At 42.9% G+C, this 16,160-nt stretch overlaps 1 pseudogene across 1 annotated transcript; it reads right to left on the bottom strand.

Moving 5' to 3' along the window:
* Positions 1-1,006: 1,006 nt before the first annotated feature.
* LOC311155957 lies at positions 1,007-8,009 on the bottom strand (annotated as a pseudogene). The gene is made up of 5 exons: positions 7,872-8,009; positions 5,088-5,185; positions 3,205-3,309; positions 2,717-2,812; positions 1,007-1,129 (listed from the first exon to the last, which is right to left on the bottom strand). The product of its transcript is annotated as an uncharacterized misc_RNA (transcript).
* Positions 8,010-16,160: the final 8,151 nt, after the last annotated feature.

A 16,160-nucleotide genomic window follows, 5' to 3' on the forward strand; every position in this document is an offset into this window, starting at 1 on the left:
CAGTCCATTCTGCAGCCCATTCAAAAGGCTGCAAAACCTAAATGAAGCCAAACAGGAACATCTCCAGGAGACAACGTCAACATCCCCCACACATGATTTGTGTCACCGCTTTTCCTCACTGCTAGTCTGCAGCCTCCCATTATACTGCTCCCAGAACAACACAGGCTTGAATAGCATAGAATTATCAATGTCTCCAGAAGAAAAATTCATTTCCCTGTCTCACTGGGGTAAGGAAAAGAAATAATCGGACGTTGAGAGATGGTCAGATAATACGACCTTAGAAGTAGCCAAGATAAGAACTCTCAGAGTATCAGCATGGATTAAGCTTTTAGAAAGTAACAGCAGAATTGACTGAACAAGTATTGACAGGGGAGGGCTAGTTGTTGGGTTTTTTTTTTAAATACTGTTTAGCTGATTGAGATCCAGATCAAATTGGAGGGGGAGGGACAGGAAGCAGACATAAAGTGATAACCATGATTTAAATAAGATGCTTTGCAGTTTGGTAATGTTCCAGGAAGATGCAAACTCTGCAAGTTTCCTCTTGCAACTGTTTAATCTCAAGGCAAATTATATTTAAACTAACATTCACTTCTGATGATGTGAATTGAGGGCATTTGTTTCATGTGCTTTTAAAAAATGTAATTATACAACAGAGTAAGTCTAGTCAAAGGGAAGAAAAATCAAAAAGAAGAGCATAAATCTATTCTGACTTGATTTGAGGAAAATTTTATTTCAAGGTCAGCTGTATCAATCAAGAATAATACTTTTGCTTATAAAGAAAAAATGAGGAGAAAAGGTGTTGTACACTGCACACAGTTGGATAATTGTAACAACTTTCTTACGATCAGCAATACCTTCCTTTCATATAGAAAAGCATGTACTTAATATAGTGAGGACAAAAATCTGTCTGAAATCAAGTTACCATGTTTATCTTAAGGTCCCCCACTGCTGCAGACTTCCTCTCTGTATAGTCATATAAAAAAAATGCAGAAATGCAGATTATCTTGGCTGAAGTTGCTTCATTCCTTCCTTTTCTTTGTACACTGTGGCCCAGAGTATGGCAGTCGACACCTACACACACTTGGAACGATGCATTTCCCTCCGTGCTGGCAGGGCAGTTTACACACAGCTGAAATGAGACACCAGATACACAGCATATCTTCAGCACAACACAGGATCATTTTTCTTTTTGTCTCATTGCAGTAGCAGAATTGTTCCCTGGTGACTGCACTGGGACAGTATAAATAAAAGCATAATGGAAGAACTGAAAAGCAATGTCTCTCAATTTATGGCATTGTGGCCTTCACTGGAATACAGGCACAGTACGTCTAGTCTTATTCATGCTCCATTTCCCTTTTAAAATACTATAATTTCTGTTCTTTAAGGCATAGGCTTTTTTTGAGATGGATGCCCCCATAAAAGTGAGAGAATAATAAAATTTCCTGCTGAAACTTATTCAAGCCAGTGCTTGGATCCACACCCATGAGGAAACAGTCACCTCATCCTGGCAGTATCTCACATACAGCCCTCCTCTTCCCCCATAAGAGCAGAGAAGGGCTGCGTGGGCACAGCTTCAGCTGTCCCCTGCTACACACCAGTTCAGCTGACAAGCCAGGGGCTGCAATTTATGTATGAGCATGTACACAAAAGCAGTCAAACTTGATGCAGATCTACTTAGCTTGGGAACTGATTATTTTGACATTAAGAACCTGACCACTTCTGCCATTACTGCAGCTGCAGGGAGCTAAGCATTCTATAAGTTCTCTGCAACTCCCACATCTGGCTTTTAATATCACCCTCTATCTCAATACACTGATGAATATAAACCCATTTTGATAGTCAATGTGAATATCAAAATATTGCTTGTTAATGTTTGCTGGACCATCTATATCGTAGAAGAACGAACACTAGCTGATTTAGTGCCACAGTCATGCCCACAGCCATGAGAAAATATCAGATGCAGAGGACTTAATCCAGAGACTCTGAACCCACAATATCCAGTTCAAAACCAATGTTTGCATGAGTTTTCAGAGCAAAAAGCAAAAAAGAAACCCTTGCCTTTTGTAGTCTCAGGATTATTGCCTTTAGCATCAGGGCAGTGCTGTTACAAGCATACAAGGCCCAAGAAGCGAAGATTAAAGACTTTATAATCACCTGCTTTTGTGAATCAAAGCTGTGAAAATGGAAGTGGTTGTTCAGCAAGAGTGCCAGTACTAATCCTGATTACAGGCAGCTTTCAGAGTTCTAAGAACACATGGAGTTGATTCTATCAACTTATCCTCAAAGTGAGAGGCAGGTTTAAATTTTAGAGTTCCATAAAATTTAATGAAGCTTCTAACCCACACCAATAGCACCAATAGCACCACACCAATAGCAATAATACTTCTAATTTTCAGTTCCTTATACTGGGGTCTCAGTTTACAAACAATATTTCAGAAACATGTCAAGTAATTAATTTGGTGACAACCAAAATCTGAATGTCTTTCAAAGTGAAAAAGTTATGTGTTTCTGACCAAATCAAACAGCCAGCTACTCCCTGTACATACTTGCAAGAGCCCCAGTATGTGGAAGCAGCTCTCAGTTACTATTCTAAGCCACCTTCCCTCTAAGCCACCTTCCCTCAAAGCTTTGTTAGGCCCTGAAAATTTGAACACTTTGATTGGTAAATCAAACAAGCAGAGGAAAGGATAAGTGAAAAATGTCAGAAGTCATTTACCTAAGTGACATGCTCTACTGACCCATCCAGCTGGACAGCTACAAATCCCAGGAGCCACACAAGCTCCATTATTCCGACAACCTTGAGGACAAATTGCTACAAGAAAAAGAATGGGTAAGTCAGCAGGATTTATAAAACTGATGTAAAAGAATCCTGACAGAATGAAAGATTCAGGATGATACAAGTCAAAATGGCAAAACACATTTTCTTCTAGGCCAGATATTCAACTGGTACAACTCCAAAAGCATTTCCAGGACCATGGGGAAAAAAAAAAAAAAAGGTACTGTGTAATGAATCTTGGTTTAAATGTGAACAGCTGTACACCTTAATGCAAAATATTTTCACACTATTTCATCTGTGCAAGCATCCATGATATAGGTCACTCATTTCTGTAGTAATGCAATGACATTCCATTAATAAATTTAAAATGTTTTTGTTACTGCAGTTTTAGAATTAATATAAATATTTGCATGAATGTAGACACGCACCTTCCTGGCATCTTGATCCTGTCCAGCCAGGAGCACAGAGGCACTTCACGACTCCATTGACAGAGATGCATTCCCCACCATTCTGATAGCCTCCTTCACAGCTTACTGCGGAAGACAGCATACATTGGGCATTTCAGAAGCAGCATAGGACTTCAGATAATTGTCTTTAAACAGCTCATCTGGCATCAACTACTTGTTTTGTCACATCTGCAAAAGCTAAAATTTCAACTGTTCAGGGCAAGGCACTGTTTCACTTCTCACCAGTAACATCGCTGTTCATCAGCTACACCACAGGAACTAACAACATGCAAATTGGTATCAAACTTGCCAAATCACTCTTGGTAAGCCAATAAAATGTGGTGAAGGATTCATGTATTTTCTTACCTGACAGGACCTACACGTAACAGGAAGAAGAGAAGTGGGTATTACTTTGAAAAATGAAACTATGACTATAGTCGAGCTAAGCAGTGCCTTCCCAAAGGCCAAATACTTGAGTTAGCCTCCTCATTTCAGAATTGTTCTACACATCAAAGCCCTGAAGGCCTCATTAATGAAGCGTTATTTATGCCAGACATACGATTGGTATCAACTGTGGAGAGCACAATCACTGTTCTGTACAATCAAATGCTTCCTTTCACAAGCATGAATGTATATTCTATACCACCTTCACTGTATTGAAGAAAAACAACTATCCTTCACTGTAAAGATGGACAGTTCGGATGTCTGCTTGATAATTTGTTGATAAAATATCCAAATGTCTTGTTCAGCTACAGGTATTGCACACAATTTCAGCCAACAGATTTTTGGCACAAATACTGAACATGCAAGGACATGCAAGTCAAACCCAGAACAGCTGGAAAAGCTCTTCAATGTTTGTTTGCATATTACTTTGTCACACAATGTAAGTTAATGTATTTAATATTGATTGCATTTGATCCATCATGGTGACAGAGAGAAGTGCATGAGATGAAAGCAAATATTACTCCAGTCTTCTAGAAGGGCAAGAAGAACCCAGGGAACTACAGGATGATCTGCCTCACCTCAGCACAAGTGAGATAATACAAAGACTGATGCTGGAAACCATTTCCAGGCACATTAAGGACAAGGAAATCATCAGCAGGTTTCACTGGGAGGGTGACCAAATGCTGGTACTGATTGCTCTGGGAATTGTGGAGTCTCTGTCCTTGGTGATATTCAAAAGCCATGAAGACATGGCCTTCAGCAGCTGGCTCTAGGTAGCCCTGCTTGAGCAGGGAGCTTGGAAATCATGACCTTGAGGTCCCTTCCAACCTCGCCCAGTCTGTGATTTTGTGAGATTCTGTAATAGCACATTGCACCACAGCACAAGTTTGTACACGTACAACAGTGTTTTCTTGGATTGCCTTTTCCAATCCATGCATATATTCAACAGACTTCACAAAACCATCTAAATAGATCTTTGCTACTCCTTCTCTGTCTTCTCCCATTACATTGCCGCACATATCCTCAGTGACTGGCCCTCAAAGTTACCATCTTGCAGATACTACATAAAAGTTTCAACTTAATGCAGAAATATGTATCTACACAAGCCATGTCAATAAATTATTTAGAAAGAATCTGTAATAGAGCTAAATGGAATATTCACTTAGCACATAAAAAGGGTATTTTCCAAGGCAAAAAACTCACATTCTAACAAGACATTTCAGCACATGTACTCCATCCCATCTTCCTGCAAGCATGCAGATCCTATAGGCCATGCATGTCTTGATAGTAAGGTCAGAGATTTGCAGAATTAAGGTCATTATTTCAAAGTGTGTTAGACCCAGGACTTGAGGCATCCTAAATTAATTTAGTCTGTTTTCAAACTCTTTGTCTTTCCAAACTATCACTTCCTTGGGTTTTACCTTTATGACAGTATCTCTACCCCCATACCCAGGAGGACATCTGCATTTTCCAGGTCGGAGGCACTCTCCCCCATTTTTGCATTTTGGATAACATGTAGCTGTAAGACAGAAAACAAAGAAAGCTTGGATAAATATTGATGAATCTTAATAAAGTTACTACTTAAATACATAAGAAATTTGCACATAAGAAATTATTATATTTTCATCAGTTTGTCTTAATATTTTCTAAGATATATCTGCCATGTCATCTTACATTGCTGATAAGGTGAAATCATTTTCCTGCACGGGGAGCACTCCACCACACTAAACAAAAGCTTATGCAAAAGCACTCAAAACTAAGGAATGTTTTGGGCCTGGACAGAACAGGAAGAAGAAAGACCCATATTAAACAGGAACACAGCTGGACTGCCAAAAAAAGCTTTTGATAACTGCAGGAATAACAGAAAATAGGTAATAAGAAGAAACGATTCAATAAAAAGATGTTGCAACTTGAGAGGCATCATGTGATTCTTAAGATGAAATATCAGACCCTTTACCGGATTCCTACATTCATCTTCAGAAAAACTACATGGTCTGTTCCTTATACCTCTTCTTTAAAATGTCTCCAGAAGTAAATCAGGATTTCTTTCTCTCCCACACTCTTTTCTTCCCTTTTTTTGCTTCGGCTGGCTTTTCAGAAACCTTTCTGAAATGTACAGTGTTTGTTTAGCAAGCATCCAAGATAAATGTGACTTTTCTCATAACTCTAATAATCTGTTGGGAGAAAAGCACCTATGATCATCATAAATCCTGAAACTTTTTCATTGCTGACAGCTTGGACAAGTTTGATAAGGTATGAATAAAAATCTCAATTTTGCAAAATTCTGGATCAATCCATTCAGATTGCAAATGAATTACCTATCAGGTAGACTCTTTGCAAGTCATAATCACCCCTGAATCAGCCCTGCTGTCTGAGAAAACATTTGTTTATTCACACACAGGTTTTAGAAACCTATATATGTCTGGGAGTCTCATCTGAGTTAGCTGCTGGTGTGAGGTGACATGAGCTTTCTACTTATTCTTTGACTGGATGGGTGAAAAGAAAAAAGGATGAACAATGAGTAACACCATCTGATTTTGTCCTCATGTACTTATTGCACTCTCAAGACACCCAATTGAAGAATAGAGGACTTTTCACATTAGTACCCACAGAATGAGTACTAGCAGGCAAAGAAAGGACAGAGATGTATGAAAAAACCAGCCAGTGCTCAGCTCTCCATAACTTTTACCAGATGCTTTCATTTCTTGGAAAGTGCCATACAAGAGCTCCCGATTCAAGAAAAGTTCTGTTTCTGTGTGATTTCACACAGTTTTCAGTTTGGGTTTTTTTGGCAGAACAAGGGACGGAGCTTCATTTATCCAATTTTTTTTTTCTACACAAGCACAAGGATTCAGTGGTTTAACAATTCCAGACAGTTCACCTCTCTAGTTCAAGAACTGATCTGCCTCTCCACCAATATTTTACCTCTCCCTAAACCCCAAAATGTCGAGGAACCAACAGTTTTTGAAACAGTTCATACAGCATAGTTTTTAATCTCCATTACACAGCACATTAGCTATACAGTATTTGTCACCACCGGCTAGCCTCAGCCTCAAAATGAAACAACATTCCATTAACGGTTGCAGTGCTAATGAAATTTTCAGCATCTCATTTCACAGTTCAAAAGAAAAAAAAAATCACATTTTAAATGAAGAACATTGAAAATTAGACCAAATATTGTACAATTTTATCACCTCTTCACATAGGACAACATCCAAAGCAAAGGAACTCCTGACAGTAATTTTTTAGCATTCAATAGCCACAAGACCTACAGTTAGACTCTTAAACAAGAAAATTGGAAATTTTATATGTTACATTGAACAGGGTTTAAACTAAAACTCTTCTTCAGGATGTTTGCTTTTGCGTATTAGGTGGCATTTTCAAAAAATACTTTGTCTCTCCATGGAAACCAACAGGAACAGACTGCGCCCTAGCTTTATGCCTCCTACCGTGGAAATGGGATGTGCAAATGACTCTGTGCCTCAGGTAACATCGAGGAAGTAAACAACAGTGCTTTTATAAGCATAGTGTATTCCAAATAAAAAGAAATCCAGAAAATAAGCTACTTTCTACACACTCTTTTAATGCTTTTTTTAGTGACTAGTCCTGACTAATTGCACCTAGAGATACTAATTAAATGTTGCTGTGGCTTATTGAATGCTGTTAAGACTAAAAGCATTCAAGAACTATCTGGATGCAATCCTGTGCATTGCCTCCAGGATGACCCTGCTTGGGCCAGATGACCTTCTGGTCCCTTCCAACCTGACTGATTCTGTGATTCCTTAAATACTTACAGGGAAGTATTTAAGCGTGCGGTTAAAGCAGTAGGAGGAATAAAACACCAAAGCCTGTCCAGCGAGTGACCTCTTACCCAACACCCAAGTGCCAAACAGTTCTCTATGGACCCACGGCCATGTCCAACAGCGGGTCTGCTTGCTAACGTGGGCTCTTCACGCTGGCTTTTGGCCGTGCTCCGTCAGCTTGCTATCACCGAGTCCGATACCAAAGAGCGCCTTAACTCTCTTCTTCCACCTCGCCTCCTTTAGGTCCTCCCCGGCCCCTCACCACCCGCCTCTCACACCAGATCCGAGCCCCGTCTCCTCAGCCCTTCCCGCAGGGATTGCCGGCCGGAGGGTGGGCACGGCAGAGAGCGAGCCAGCAGCGCTTGTGCCGGTCCCTGCCGCGCTGGGAGCGCTCCGCGTTACCGCGCTGGCCGCGCTCGCCTCGTAGCCCTTGGAGCAGAGGCAGAGCCCGCCGTGCCGGCAGCGCGGGCGGCAGGCGGGGGCCGGGCCGGGGCAGAGAGCGCACAGCCACAGCCCCAGCAGCCATGGCACGGCACGGCACGGCACAGCGCGTCATGGCACGGCCCGTCACGGCAGGGCTCGGCACGGCAGGGCCCGGCATGGCCCGGCCCGGCACGGTTCGGCACGGCCCGGCACGTTCCGGCACGGAAGGGCTCGGCAGGGCTCGGCACGGTTCGGCACGGTCCGGCACAGCAGGGCTCGGCAGGGCTCGGCACGGCATGGCCCGGCCCGGTCCGGCGCGGCAGGGCTCGGCACGGTCCGGCACGGCAGGGCCCGTCACGGTCCGGCACGGCAGGGCTCGGCACGGTCTGGCTCGCCACGGCTCGGCATGGCACGGCTCGGCTCGGCACGGCACGGCTCGGCACGGCACGGCTCGGCTCGGCACGGCTCGGCACGGCACGGCACGGCACGGCTCGGCACGGCTCGGCTCGGCACGGCACGGCTCGGCACGGCTCGGCTCGGCACGGCTCGGCTCGGCACGGCTCGGCTCGGCTCGGCTCGGCTCGGCTCGGCTCGGCTCGGCTCGGCTCGGCTCGGCTCGGCTCGGCCCGGCTCGGCACGGCCCGGCCCGGCTCGGCACGGCCCGGCCCGGCCCGGTCCTGCCCGGTCCTGCCCGGTCCTGCCCAGCCCGGCACGGCACGGTCCTGCCCGGCCCCACACGGCACGGCACGGTCCTGCCCGGCCCGGCCCGGCACGGCCCGGCCCGGCACGGCCCGGCCCGGTCCTGCCCGGCCCGGCCCGGTCCTGCCCAGCCCCACACGGCACGGCCCGGGCAGCGCGTCCCGCTCCGCTGCCGCTCCTCTCCGCTCGCCGCCCTCTCAGCCCCGCTCCGCTGCCGCTCCTCTCTTTTTGCCCCCCCACTCCTCCTCCTCCTCCTGCTCCTCCTCAGCGCCGGCCTCCCCTGCCGCCGCCCCCCGCGCCGTGTCACGGCAGGGGTGGGAGCCCCCCCGAGCGGCCGCGATCCCAGCAGGGCCGGGGCTGCCGAGAAAGGAGGCTCGGGGGTGACCTTGTCACCCTCTGCAACTCCCTGAAAGGAGTTTGGAGCCAGGTGGGGGATCGGCATCTTCTCCCAGGCAGGCAGCGACAGGACAGGAAAGAGGACATACTCTAAAGCTGCACCAGAGGAGGTTTAGGTGGGACATTAGGAGGAATTTGTTCACAGAAAGGGTTTCTAGACATTGGAACAGGCTGCCCAGGAAGATGGTGGAGTCACCATCCCTCCTGGTGTTTGAGGAAAGACTGGATGTGGCACATAGTGGCTTTGGGGTGGTTCGGTCATAGATTGGACCCAATCTTCTCATAGGCCTTTTCCAACTTGACTGATCCTGTGATTCTATCTGCAGGTCCAGAGGCCTCTGGCAGCAGAGGAACAGCCGCCAGGATGTCGCAGGATGTGTTGGACAAGGAGCCTTAGCACCCAGCCTGCTGGCACGCCCGACACCTGCTGGCCCTGCCACCACTTCCAGGACAGCACAGCTCTGAACTCCTGCCCTGTTTGAGACCCCACAGACTCTGATTTCTATACATTTACATCTTTATAGGTGCCATACGTGAATATCATGACGTGATATTCAAAGGAGTGTTTCAGAGAGAGGACTTAAGGACTGAGCTCACTGCCACCTGACAGGGGAGAGGAATATGGGTCTCATAGAATCATAGAATGGCTTGGTTTGAAAGGGGCCTTAAAAATCATCTCCTTCCAGCACCCCTGCCATGAACAGGCACACCTTCCACTTCAAAGCCTTATCCAGCCTGGCCTTGAACACTTCAGGGATATGGCATTCACAGCTTCTCTGGGCAACTTGTGTTAGTGCCTCACCACCCTCACAGTAAAGAATTCCTTCCTTTTAAGTGATCTAAAATTACTCTTTTTCAGTTTCAAGACATTTGCCCCATGTCCTGTCACTTCGTGCCCTTGTTAAAAGTTCTTCTCCAGCTGTTCTGTGGTCTCTTTAGGTACTGGAAGGTGCCCTAAATTCTTCCCAGAACATTCTTTTCTTCAGGATGCATAGCCACAGCTCTCAGCCTGGCTTTGTAGAAAAGGTACCCCAGCCCTCTGAGCATATTGACTGCTCTTCTCTGGACTTGCTCCTTGTCTCTGGGAATGGCTTGAGTACAATCTTATGACAAAATAGCAGTATATTTTAATTATATAATAAAAATATTTCTGTTGCAAAGGACACAAACATAGATGATCAGAAATTTTTTTTCTCATTATTTCCAGTATTTCACAAGCATTTCCTATAATTTCAAAAGTTTCCCAGAGAAAACATGCACTTTCAGCACCAAGACTCAGCCCAACAAAGCATTTTCAGATGCACTGGAATGAGCAGTAGTGAAAACAATTATAAGCACCTACAAAAAGTATCTGCAGAAAAGTGAAGTATACTTCATGCCTTTTGAAAAACTAAGGGAAAACCAAGTCTTGTTGTTTACTGTGAGAGTTGACTTTGAATTACTTTTGCAAGTGGCACAAAACAGCTTAATTTGTTTTCCAGATGAAGCAGGAGTATGATTTGGTAACTGCTTTCACTTTGACTGGAAATTAAAATTTGTGTGACTGCCTTGTAATTGACAGAATAAAAGTCAAAGGTACTTCTGTTGTAAAACTGGTTTTAATCCCTTTTCACACCTACAGAGTGTGGAACATGCAGCTCATAGCAGGAATACAATACAAGGCAAATCTGCTGCCAATAGCATGAGGTGCTGTCTGGCTTCTTGCAAAGGTTAATATTATATAACATATAACATGAACTTTACAAAACTGCACTTAGGCTTTCATGTAGCAAAATACTTTTAATTGATTAAACAAGAGTAACCTGAAAGTATAACACTGAATAATTGCCTAAAACAGGCACAATTCCCTCTTGCTTGTGCCTGCCTAGGCAACCAAAGCAACATTTAGAGGATACATACATTTGTCCTCTGCAAACTCACATAGCAAGTATCCTTTCAAGTAGTAATGATGAAGCAGAAAGCCCTGGTGATTTAATTGCTCATGCATAAATTGCTGTTGTGTGTTGATTTGCTATCTAGAATAAGAACATCCAAACCCCATTCCTATTGCAATTCCAGCTGTGGTGAGGGGAACAGGGTCTCCTGTTGTCACATGCATTATTCCTTCTTGCAAGGACAGGAGTAATAGGATTATGCAGTGATACCAATTTAGTAAAGCTACTTGCCAGAAATATATGTGGAATAAATTCTTCCCAAAAGGAATAGCTTCCTTTATGCCATCCCCACAAGACCAAAATGAGAAAAGAACTGAAGACGCTGAATCTGGGTTGTATTGTTCTCCGAGTATATCGTAATTTTGCACCTCCTCGACTTCTGCCAATAATTTTGTGCATATTGATTTCTTCACAGAAATATTTTTTCCATTACTGTCTTTCCTCTATAAGACAGTTTTATGTGGAAGTGTGCCTTTCTGATATTAATGCCTAGCAACAACTCCTTCATATAGAATTCTTTTCAGATTTTAAGAGCTATTCTTCATTATTCATGATTTTTAAAGCACTATTTATTTTCAGTTCCATATCCCATCTTCTCTATTCCAGCAAGATGACTTTTGGTGGCTCAGGTTAATTAAGACCCCCTTTTTATTTCTCTCCTGGTTTCCTTTGAGGATCTTAAAATAATTAATACCAAAGAAAATAATCATATTTTGGAATATGGCAAGTGCCCCATCAGAGAGGATAATTAAATGCAAAGACTATATTAAATAAGCTTGCCCAGGTGTTTCATTGAATGAAGCAAATTTGTTTAAACATTATCTTCTGTAGGAAGGATTAGGCTATTTCACTATTTTTGTGCATCTAAATTCATCTCAGGGCTTATCAAATTTGCTGAGTGCATATCTGCATTTACAAATTATTGAATCATGTTAACAGAGGTTCTCACTGAAAACAGAAATGCTTCCAGGCATCCAATATGCTTTAGCCTTAGAAGCACAATCTGATTAAAAAAAAAAAAAAAAAAGGCAAAACAAATCCCAGCAGGTAGTTTGAAAAAATGAAGTTTTTAAGTAGAAAATTAGTCAAAGAGAATTAAGATTCATTCACTATTGTCATATGGTCATATTTATTACTTCTTTTCAAAATAAAACCAAAATAAGGCAGTTTTAGCAGTAGGACATCCACAGGCTCAATTTTGTGTCAACATCCTCCTGATGCACTGTATCACAGCAATATGAAATAGCCTTTTGAGGGATGCTGCTGTCCACCCCAGAGAAGAAGACAGGGAAGAAATGAACTCTCCATTATAATCAGAGTTAAGGTACTCCGTGGAGTGGTGTATTATGAGAATAAGGATGCTCACCTGGGGCCTGGGGTTCTGCTCCATGTAAGGCAAAGCAGGTACAAGGCTCAGGTCCCCAACAACCCTGTGGGAGACACCACTTCTGGCCAGCTTAGAGCACGTGCACGTGTCTCTTGCCTATTTCAAAGACTTTTATTTCATTTCAGTGTGAAAAACATTCAGGAAGTACAAGCTCAGATCTTCACATGCCATGGGAATTTATGAGCCAGCCAGCTGTAATACAGCACAACCTCCTCTCAGTAATAGTAACTTCTAAGAAAACAATAAGCTTAGAAATTGGGATACAAAACCTCAGAGGGTGCTTGTGCAGAGGTAATACACAACCATCAAATAAAATTTCAGTATCTCAATAATCAGCTGGGATTGCTGGGATGAGAGGTAATGTTAGAAGGTGTATTACACAGCTGGCTCTTTATTAGCCCTGTGCAGCATGTGCAGTTCCAAGCTCTGGCACAATCATCCCTGCACTGTTACAGCTGCACTGGGTGCTGTGCTTAAGCACACCTAAAAAATGTGTCATCCAGAGATGATGCTTTGTTTATCAGTGTCACATCACAGGTAGAAACCTCATTTATAAGTGCTTTTCAGCATAATTTGGTCTCTGTTCTGCCATGTGTGGGTGAGCCATCAGTTAATGGCACAGTTAAGTAGCATTGATCACAGCTGTAGCTCAACTCAAGCTCACATCAGGGCTGTCAGATAATAGGACTTATGACCAACATCAGTCTTTTTGTTGACAGCTTGAATACTGATCTGTCTTCCAGTGCAATTGGGCTTCAGTGGCATTTCAATGAAAGTCACTTTAGTTCTACTAAAAGAAGGAAAATTATATATGGGTTTATTTTCAAGCATGCCCATGTGTGAATTAAGTGAGCAGAAATATTATACATGCAAAGGCTATGCACAAACATTCATCCACAACTGCCAGGCACATCTCTTCTTGGTGTCCAAAATTAGGGGCCTCTGTGGATTGCATGTACAGATTGTCCCCATTAGTGCACCTAGCCCTGGTTCCATAATATGAAACCCTATTTTAATTTATATTAAATTAATGCATTAATCCAAATGATGCCAACCCTGCATGCAACTTCAAAACCATTATTCTAATAAGTAATTTTCTTCACATAACAAACTCTCAATACATGAGCTTTAGTCAACAAGACTCTGCTTGTTTACAGATTTATCTTGCTTACTAGATAGAAACATGAAAAAGGCATTTGTTAGTGAGATACTTCAGAATTAACACTTCAGTCATTGCAACTAGTTATAAATCTCTCAGATTGCCACCTTATGCAGGCATTTGCAATTAGAGTGCAGGATAAATCTGTGCCTGTGGACTCTGGGTAACCCAAAGCACTACAGGAGTATTATCAAAAGACCAGCCAGGCTCACTCCAACAGTTTAACTCTCTTTGAAGCTTTGTTCTGTGCAAGCCAAGGTCACCCAGTCACTACCCCCTCTTCTGAATCTCGGATGTAAATTGCCTGAAAGGAAAAGAAACAACATTTCTTCTGCCCATTAAAGAGCACTGAGAAAAAAGATCAAGGCTTGTCTTGCTGCTTGGCAAACAGCTCAGCTTTCAGCAGTAACCTTAATTTGTTGTTGGATCTACTTCTATCTTTCAGGATAGTTTGGTGATATCTAAGCTAAGAAACCTTCCATTTCTACAGAGCCAGTACACCAGTGATTCTTTATCTTATTTCACAAGCATAAAGCATTACTTCAAAATTTAAATTTTATAAAAGAAGGCCCTAACATTCCACTGCAGGCCACCTTGGTCAGTCACTGCAACCAGGAGAGACCAAATCTCTGCACAAATATAACACCCAATTTAAACTTGAAAGCTTTAACTTGAAAGCTAAGGCCAGATCACCTTAATTAAGGGATTTTCTGCTCATGCTAAAGGTGTTGAGATCAGCCCCATTCTGTAGATGCACCATCTGAAAAATGCAGAGCAGACACCCATCAGTGAAACCCATCAGTGGAACCCCAAACCTCTGATTAATATTCAAAAATAACTTAAGAACCAAAGTTCAGCTAAAGAAAGACTGCAAGACACTTAAGTATCACATCTAGCTTCTTTTGGAGCCATCTGGAAACCTCCTTATTTTTGTCAGTACTATAGTATCAGACCCTATATTCTGGCAAGTAAAAGGGCATGATGCTGCAAGGTTACTTCCAAGGTTATCTTGAATTTCTGTTTGGCCTGGAGTTTAAAGGACTCAGTATCTCACAATACCACCAAAGCAAAACTGAAATAGTCCTCATCTGCTTTTCTTTCTGCATTGCATGAAGTTGGCTTGCAAGTAAATGAAAATTATTCCGTTTTCTCACCACTCATGGGCTCTCAGCCATGTGCCTTAGAAATAGATATGGAGTTTTTTTGGTCCCAGAATCTTATATTTTTCCATCAAAGAAATTTGGCATAATAGTCAGTGAAAAGAGTTATTGAATAGTACTTGGTGTAACTATTGAGTACAACTCAGATACCACTACTGTACACAGTATAACTACCAGGGGCCTAATGTTCTGTAAATTAGTTGAAGAGGAAAGTCCATATTCAAAATTCATCTAGATTAACTTGAGGAAAAAAGCAAGAGGCAAAATACCAATTCTAAGATAGGGGTTTATTTAATACTGCGTAGTGAATTTTACAGAATTGAGCTTTATCCATCAACTTCCTGCAGTATCAAGTACAAGTGATGATTTGGTATTTATATAGTTGTTATTGTATCATAATTCCATACACACTTACACTGCTGTAAGTCAGAGCAGATACCACTGAAGCTGTCTCTGAGTAAAACTAGTGTGAGTGGAAGCATTCAGAGAATCATCCTTAAGAAATAAAGATATCACTTTGTCTGCCACAGAAACAGTGCCAACTTTAGGCTTGTTCCAGATTGCAAGGCAAGATGTATTCTATTGCCATCTGTATGGCAGTTGTCTGGTGTCAAGTGGGCAATGCTCCTTATCTCTCTTCCTGAGTGATCATAATCAACAGGGGGACATCTGCTGATAAGGGGCTATTGAATGTTACCACATGACTGATAAGAACTATAGCATCCCATTGTGAGATGCTCCGCCCAGAGGGAGGAGCCAAGCATTCCTACCCAGATATAATCTGGAGATTCTGACACACACTCAGCTCTTCTCCGCTGGACTCCCCAGAGGAATAGCAGCTGCTTCTACTTCCATGGATCTGCGGAGGAAGAATACACCCCTTTCCTACAGGACTGCCCTGCTCCAACAGAACCACACCTGACACTCCAGGAGGACTGCAGCCCCTTTTCCAACTGGACTGCTACCAACACCCTGACCCACAGGGTGTCAGGTTGTGTTCTGACTCTGTCAGTGTTGTTCTAGTGTATTGCATTGTTTTATTTTGTAATTTTATTGTTTCCCTTCCCTATTAAAGAACTGTTATTTCCTGCTCCCATGTTTTTTGCCTGAGAGCGCCTTATTCATACCAATTTGGAGGGGTGGGGAGGGTTTGCATTCTCCATTTCAGGGGAGGCTCCTGTCTCCTTTAACAGGCACCTGACTTTCCAAACCAAGACAAGGCTGAATGTGGCTACTGTTCAGCAGGGCCCAGCAACATTAACCACCAATGTGAAACAGGAAATGAACAAAAAAAACCCCCACATCTAATTGATATTTAAATATGGTAGGATGTAATTACTCATGCTGGAATTCATTCAAAGAATCAGCACTCTCAATGCTCCCATATTTAAAAAAAGAAAAAAGTACAATCAGTTCTTTACTGTCCACCAACAGAGAAGACTTAGGTTTGGCTGCTGATTGTTAAAAAATTGGTTCAAGACATATTTCTCTGTTTTTCCTGTCATCATTATGTTTATTATGCTTTAAATCTAC

The sequence above is a fragment of the Fringilla coelebs genome (assembly GCF_963513975.1).
Source record: "Fringilla coelebs genome assembly, chromosome: 1".
NCBI lineage: Eukaryota > Metazoa > Chordata > Aves > Passeriformes > Fringillidae > Fringilla > Fringilla coelebs.